Here is a 7,893-nt window from a genome sequence, read left to right as displayed (position 1 = left end):
TCACTGATGTGCCTGTTCAGATTATGCAGTGAAGTAAGCCTGTGCTTTGTGTTCATTGTTTCACACACGAAACATCAGAGCACCCGTGATACTCAGTCGAGCACTGCGAGTACCCAAGCACCCCAATGCTCGATCAAGTATCAAGCAATGATGAGCACGCTCGCCCATCATTAGTCACAACCTGCTGACAGAAGTGACACTGTTTTAGGAAAACAGCAGTCATATTTTGTTTTAATTACTGATAAACTGTAAAGAAAAATCAGAAGCTAAGGCATAACTTGAAGCTACTAATCACTAATGTAAAATATTTTATGGTGCCCCCAACATTTATAGGCCATTTATAATACTGCGGTCTTCTATCTGATGGTCCAGGTAAGATTGTCACCTCAATACTCGCTATAGCTCGGTCCATGAGCCCAAGGAGCTGTTTATAAGAGATTTTTTTTTTAGTGTTTACTGGACACGGAGATGTTAATATCGGTAGGTGCTACAATTACTCTTTAATCCCATTTGGTTTGGATACTTTCCAAAGAGTGTTACTTGGACTTCCATGAGCCAACTTTCCTAAACCGGCTTTCTAAATTTTCTATCCTTGATTTGCTGTAATACTGACTTTCATATATTAAACATGACAGGCGGATATTGGTGGAACAATAACTGTTTTTCCATCCTAAAACAGAAATAACTTTAATGATTTTACAATCTGAGAAAAGTTAAAGGGTTTGTCAAAAGTCCATAGTAATTTTCATTCTAGCTGCTATTCTATTTTTTTTTTTTCACTTCCTTTTTAATACGTGCTTCATTTGAGAATCGCCTTGTACGCTGGAATACTCAAATGAAGTGTCATCAGGGGGCATCCTCCTTGAAAAAAAGCATCATCATCGTTTCAGTGGTTGGGATAATCCCTGAGAGCTCTCTGTTGCCGGCTCAGATCACCAGTAATGACCCGGCAACACAGCACCTTGTCAGACTACTCGGTGTGCATAGACCAGTGATGTCATGTGCGGGAGCGACGCTTGTCTTGCATGCTGGGTATTCTAACAATGCAGTCAGTTTCCTGCTCATTACTGCTGATCTCAGCCGGCAACAGAGAGTGTGCTGTCATTGTGTTCATATCACAGTGCACAGCACAAGGGACTAGTCCAGCCTCTGAAACAAACGTCACTGATGACGCTTTGTTTCAGAGAGTGAGCAAGATTAGTGACCACAGCGTTTTCTCCCTGATGATGCTTATTTTCAGTTTCTCAGCATGCATTGGGATTCTTATCTGAAGTGTTATCAAAAAAGAAGTGATATTTTTTTGTTTAGAAAAGCGGTTAGATAGTGTAGTTAGGGAACGGTAGAGAATTTTTATCTCAAGTATATTTAAAAAATAGTTTAGATTATGGCACTAAATAGATAGGGATTTTGCATGAAAATTACTTTGGATTCTGGACCACCCTTTTGACTGTTCCAAATTGAACTAGAGAAGATTGTTATTGTGTAATTTGGTGCGGAGACATGCAGAAAACAAAAAACACAGTTGATACACAACGTGTGAACATGGCCTTACAGACACAAAAATGTGAGAGAGAGAGAGAGAGAGAGAGGGAGAGAGAGATAGAGAGAGACAAAATGCAGCCTCATTCCGTGACCTGCTCCAATTTGAGAGGTGTGTCCCGAGGCTCATCGCTGATGAAGCCATGCACAGTGCCCCCACAATGAAGCCATGCACAGTGCCCCCACAATGAAGCCATGCACAGTGCCCCCACAATGAAGCCATGCACAGTGCCCCCACAATGAAGCCATGCACAGTGCCCCCACAATGAAGCCAGCCACAGTGCCCCCACAATGATGCTATGCACAGTGCACTTAGGGAATAAAAGAATTTTCTTCATTTATTACTTATGCATATTCCCTACTTATCAGTAAACACTGTTTCATGCACAGTGCCCCACAATGAAGCCATGCACAGTGCCCCCATAATAGGAGACAGAGAGATCCACCCGCGGCAACACGAACAGCTCTGCTACATCTCAGAGCGATAACACTGCCCGCTCTGAGTGTAGCATGTAGCGTTAATGATGCCGCCATGAGCGCGGCAGACTGTCACAGCCTCCAGGGCCGGTACACTGTCACAAGCTAGGGGGGCGTGCCAGCATGCACTGACGGCCGGTGGGCGGGGACCGATCACCACAGCACACTGTAAAAGGCTAGGGGGCGTATCAACCTGCAAGGACGGACTGTGGGCGGGGAGCGGCAATGACGCGATCACCGCAGCAGACTGTCACAGGCTGGGGGGCGTGTCAGCCTGCACGGACGGACGCTGGTCGGAGAAAACAAGGAAAGAAATGTGAAGACCAGGAAGAAGTATGCCGCCATGACACAGAGTGTAAGTATGAAACGCTCATTTATTTATTGTTTTTTTCATGTTTTAGGACTTGCCGAATCCGGATCGCGCACCCGGAATCCCACGTCCGGGTCGTCCCTGGAGATAGCACTGAAAGCGCGCGGATCCGGACGTTTACAGTCCGGGTCCGCTCAACACTATTCATTACTAATTGGGAGGTATGCACATAGCCCTCCAAACACTATAATAGCGTCCACTGTTTGATAAAAAAAAAAATAATACTGACCTCTCCTTGTTTCCCTGCTGCTCTGGTCTTTGCAACATGTGGTCTGAAGCTCTGCAGAAAAGGTATGCTGCACGTCCCAGGGAGAATGATGGAGGGAGCTGTACCTGCATTGCTTTCAACCGGATCTGCTTCAGAGATGCAGATACAGTTGAAAGTACGATGGCGCTCAGACTAGGCCCCCTCCACTAACGGGCCCCATAGTGGCCGCATTGTCTGCTGCTTTTAGTGATACGTCACTGGTAATCTCACAGGCCATGACATATATCTTAGGCCTCATTTAGATTTATGTCTTCTGTGTTTTTCATGAACAGAACACGTAAAATTACATTCTATGGTACTGTTCACAGATTCATGTTTTTTAGTAAACACAACTGGGATACATCCATTTTTGATCCAGCTATGCTGTTTAATGGATAAAATAAGTTGGAATGTCTTTTTTTTTGTCTATACATGAGAGATGTATGTCATACTGAGTAAAAAAGGACACAAATAAAATATGGAAGCACATATAAATAAAGATTGATTTTACAAGATTTGTAAAGTCTTGTAAATAAAGCTTTATATTAGAGTTGTGCACATTGCTAATATATTTTTAGTCTCAAATTCTGTAAACCTGCAGGGAACACAGAATGAGAGTGGGTTACAAGGGTGAATTTAATAGAACAACTTGTTAAGAGTTTAGTAACATCACATGAAAAGGTCAAATAGCTGACAGCATTAAAAATATTGTGTAGCCATGGTAGCAATTTATTGTATCACCATATTTTAAATAGAGGGGATCAGAGTCTTTTTGCATAAAAGATAAAATCAACATTTTATTGAAAAAAAAAATTAAAAATACATTTAATTATTTCAGTAAATGACCACAGAATAGCAGCTTGGCAGGCTCTTGGGTATACAAAAATTGCATAAAATAGACCAAATCACAAAATTTGTGTTACAGATTTACAATCATATAATACAAAGTATGTCATATGAGAGCAGAGAGAAAAATATATGGTAACGATAATTATGGCACTCAGAGATTCTTTGGATAGTGTCTCTATGAGTCTGTTAAGGAAACTGCCAGCTAGTCACATACTGAAGGTCTATCACAAAGGTAGTCAGTGCAATGCATGATTTCTGCTAAGTGCGGTTATAAACAGCATAATCAGAGTTCTAGTGTAGAGATGGAACTCAATAAGCTAAGGCAGAAATTAAATTATTTTACCTATTGTGGGGGCACCAGGGGTCCGTCTGCTGCTGCCCCAACACGCATTTCGCGTTGGTCGCTTCCTCAACTAAAGAACAGGTCACTGGTTTAGTTTATCTCTCCAGGAATCCCTGAAGAAGCTATATGTGAACCATGCATCAGGTGCACTTCTACTAAGTGAGCAAATATTTACCTCAATCTATATATAAAGTCCAATGCTATTATATGTACTATCTTCTATACCTAGCTAAAACCTTTAACATTCTTATAAACTACTTTTGAGCATTTATCCTCAATACAGAGGCCTACTTAATTTATATTTATTAAGATGTATATATATATATATATATATATATATATATATATATATATATATACACAGTATATACAGTACAGACCAAACGTTTGGACACACCTTCTCATTCAAAGAGTTTTATTTATTTTCATGACTCTGAAAATTGTAGATTCACATTGAAGGCATCAAAACTATGAATTAACGCATGTAGAATGAAATACTTAACAAAAAAGTGTGAAACAACTGAAAGTATGTCTTATATTCTAGGTTCTTCAAAGTAGCCACCTTTTGCTTTGATTACTGCTTTGCACACTTTTGGCATTCTCCTGATGAGCTTCAAGACAAGAGGTAGTCACTGGAAATGGTTTTCACTTCACAGGTGTGCCCTGTCAGGTTTAATTGGGATTTCTTGCCTTATAAACAGGGTTGGGACCATCACTTGTGTTGTGCAGAAGTCTGGTGGATATACAGCTGATAGTCCTACTGAATAGACTGTTAGAATTTGTATTATGGCAAGACAAAAGCAGCTAAGTAAAGAAAAACAAGTGACCATCATTAGTTTAAGAAATTAAAGTCAGTCAGTCCGAAAAATTGGGAAAACTTTCAAAGTGTCCCCAAGTGCAATGGCAAAAACCATCAAACGCTACAAAGAAACTGGCTCACATGAGGACCGCCCCAGGAAAGGAAGACCAAGAGTCACCTCTGCTGCGGAGGATAAGTTTATCCGAGTCACCAACCTCAGAAATCGCAGGTTAACAGCAGCTCAGATTAGAGACCAGGTCAATGCCACACAGCGTTCTAGCAGCAGACACATCTCTAGAATAACTGTTAAGAGGAGACTTTGTGCAGCAGGCCTTCATGGTAAAATAGCTGCTAGGAAACCACTGCTAAGGACAGGCAACAAGCAGAAGAGACTTGTTTGGGCTAAAGAACACAAGGAATGGACATTAGATCAGTGGAAATCTGTGCTTTGGCCTGATGAGTCCAAATTTGAGATCTTTGGATCCAACCACCATGTCTTTGTGCGACGCAGAAAAGGTGAATGGATGGACTGTACATGCCTGGATCCCACCGTGAAGCATGGAGGAGGAGGTGTGATGGTGTGGGGGTGCTTTACTGGTGACATTGTTGGGCATTTATTCAAAATTGAAGGCATACTGAACCAGCATGGCTAACACAGCACCCTGCAGCGGCATGCTATTCCATCCGGTTTGCGTTTAGTTGGACCATCAATTATTTTTCAACAGGACAATGACGTGAAACACACCTCCAGGCTGTGTAAGGGCTATTTGACTAAGAAGGAGAGTGAAGGCGTGCTACGCCAGATGACCTGGCCTGCACAGTCACCAGACCTGAATCCAATCGGGATGGTTTGGGGTGAGCTGGACCACAGAGTGAAGTCACTGGAAATGGTCTTCCAACAGTCTTGAAGGAGTTCCCAGAGATGCTTAGCACTTGTTGGCCCTTTTGCATTCATGAAGCTACTCCCCGACCTAGGGTCCAGTACCCCGCCGTAATTTCGGTCCCGGACCGGTTATTAGACTCAGATGCATCCCGTCAGTTGGATGCATGTGATGGAGCATTGTCCTGCATGAAAATCTTGTTTTTCTTGAACGATACTGACTTCTTCCTGTACCACTGCTTGAAGAAGTTGTCTTCCAGAAACTGGCAGTAGGTCCGGGAGTTGAGCTTCACTCTATCCTTAACCTGAATAGGTCCCAGTCCGCTATTCTTCTTGATCCTTTACAATATGGTTTCCGCTCCTTACACTTAACTGAAGCTGCCCTTACTAAAGTCTCTAATGATCTACTAACAGCTAAATCTAGTGGTCATTACTCCCTGTTGATTCTCCTAGATCTCTCTGCTGCATTCGACACTGTGGATCACCAGCTCCTCCTCACTATGTTCTGCTCTATTGGGCTCAAGGAGACTATTTCTCCTTTTTCTCCTCCTACCTCTCTGATCTCTCACTTCACTGCATCTTTTGCCATCCCCTCTTCCCCTTAGGCCCGTTTTACACGTCAGTGAATCAGTGAAAAAAACAGTGAAACAGTGAAACAGTGAATCACGGCACACGTGGGTTGTCTAAGTGCAATCCGGGCTCCGTTCTCCATGGCCCGTGATTGCACTTAGTAATCAACTCACCTGTGCCCGCTCCCGCTCTCCGTGGTGCTGAATCCTCCCGCGGTGCAGCATCCGGCCGGCGGTGACCCCCGCAGCAGCTGCTTCTGGGTCGGCTGTGTCGCGCATAATGAATATGCGCGACAGTAATCAGCCGGCTTAGAAGCAGCAGGGAGAACGGGCTGCAGAGAGCGCGCCTGAAGCCGGGTGAGTTAAAATGTCTATTATTTTAAATGCACGTTTTTTTCTGGCACGTGTTTCACGGACCACACCACTGCGTGGTCCGTGGGACATCAGTGATGCCAGAAAAAAATGGACATGTCTCCGTGCAGCAATCACGCACACGCGGGTACGCTGCACGGAGACACGTGCAGTGAAAAATCACTGACGTGTGAGCAGACCCATTCATTATAATGGGTCTGCGTATGTCAGTGATTCTGGTACGTTTAAAAAAAAGCACAAACGTACCAGAATCACTGACGTGTGAAAGGGGCCTTAGGGGTACTTTGCACGTTGCGACATCGCTAGCCGATTGTAGCGATGCCGAGCGCGATAGTACCCGCCCCCGTCGCAGCTGCGATCTCTTGTGATAGCTGCCGTAGTGAACATTATCGCTATGGCAGCTTCACACGCACTTACCTGCCTTGCGACGTCGCTCTGGCTGGCGACCCGCCTCCTTCCTAAGGGGGCAGGTCGTGTGGCGTCACAGCGACGTCACACGGCAGGCGGTCAATAGAAGTGGAGGGGCGGAGATGAGCGGGACGTAAACATGCCGCCCACCTCCTTCTTTCCTCGTTGCACGCGGGACGCAGATAAGGAGATGTTCCTCGCTCCTGCGGCTTCATACACAGCGATGTGTGCTGCTGCAGGAATGAGGAACAACATCGTACCTGTCGCTGCAGCGAAATTATGGAAATGAACTACGTGACACATATCACCGATTTTTGACTGTTTAACGCTCGTTCATCTTCTCTCCTAGGCTTTACACGCTGCAACGTCGTTACCGGCACCGGATGTGCGTCACTTTCGATTTGACCCCGACGATATCGCAGTAGCAATGTCGCAACGTGCAAAGTACCCCATACTCAGGGCTGTATTTTGCCTTCGTGCTGCCCTAGGCACTTTAAGTGGTCGCGCCCCTTAGTGACAACGTAACACTGAGTTTTCGCACACGACAACTGTTTAAGGCAGATCTACTCTGTAAAACACTTGAAAAAGTATCAATGAGACACGAAGGGCACTAACCCCCCCCCCATGGGGATCACCACAGGCACATCAAAACATAGCATGAGTATAAAATATTCCCACCACACCGTCCCCACTTATATACTGTGACTGTCACACTGCCCCTAATAAACTACACACTGCCCTCCCTTATAAATTATACCCACCACACCTTCCTCAATTATGAAATATGATCTGCACATTGACCTCGCATCATGCTGCCCCCTCCTCACAATGTCCCATGCATGCTGCCCCCTCCTCACAATGTCCCATGCTTGCTGCCCCCTCCTCACAATGTCCCATGCATGCTGCCCCCTCCTCACAATGTCCCATGCATGCTGCCCCCTCCTCACAATGTCCCATGCATGCTGCCCCCTCCTCCCAATGTCCCATGCATGCTGCCCCCTCCTCACAGTGTCCCATGCATGCTGCCCCCTCCTCACAAT

This window comes from Anomaloglossus baeobatrachus, chromosome 4 (genome assembly GCF_048569485.1).
Source record: "Anomaloglossus baeobatrachus isolate aAnoBae1 chromosome 4, aAnoBae1.hap1, whole genome shotgun sequence".
Lineage (NCBI taxonomy): Eukaryota > Metazoa > Chordata > Amphibia > Anura > Aromobatidae > Anomaloglossus > Anomaloglossus baeobatrachus.
The sequence above is the reverse complement of the archived record's forward strand: the minus strand, read 5'-3'. Positions refer to the sequence as shown.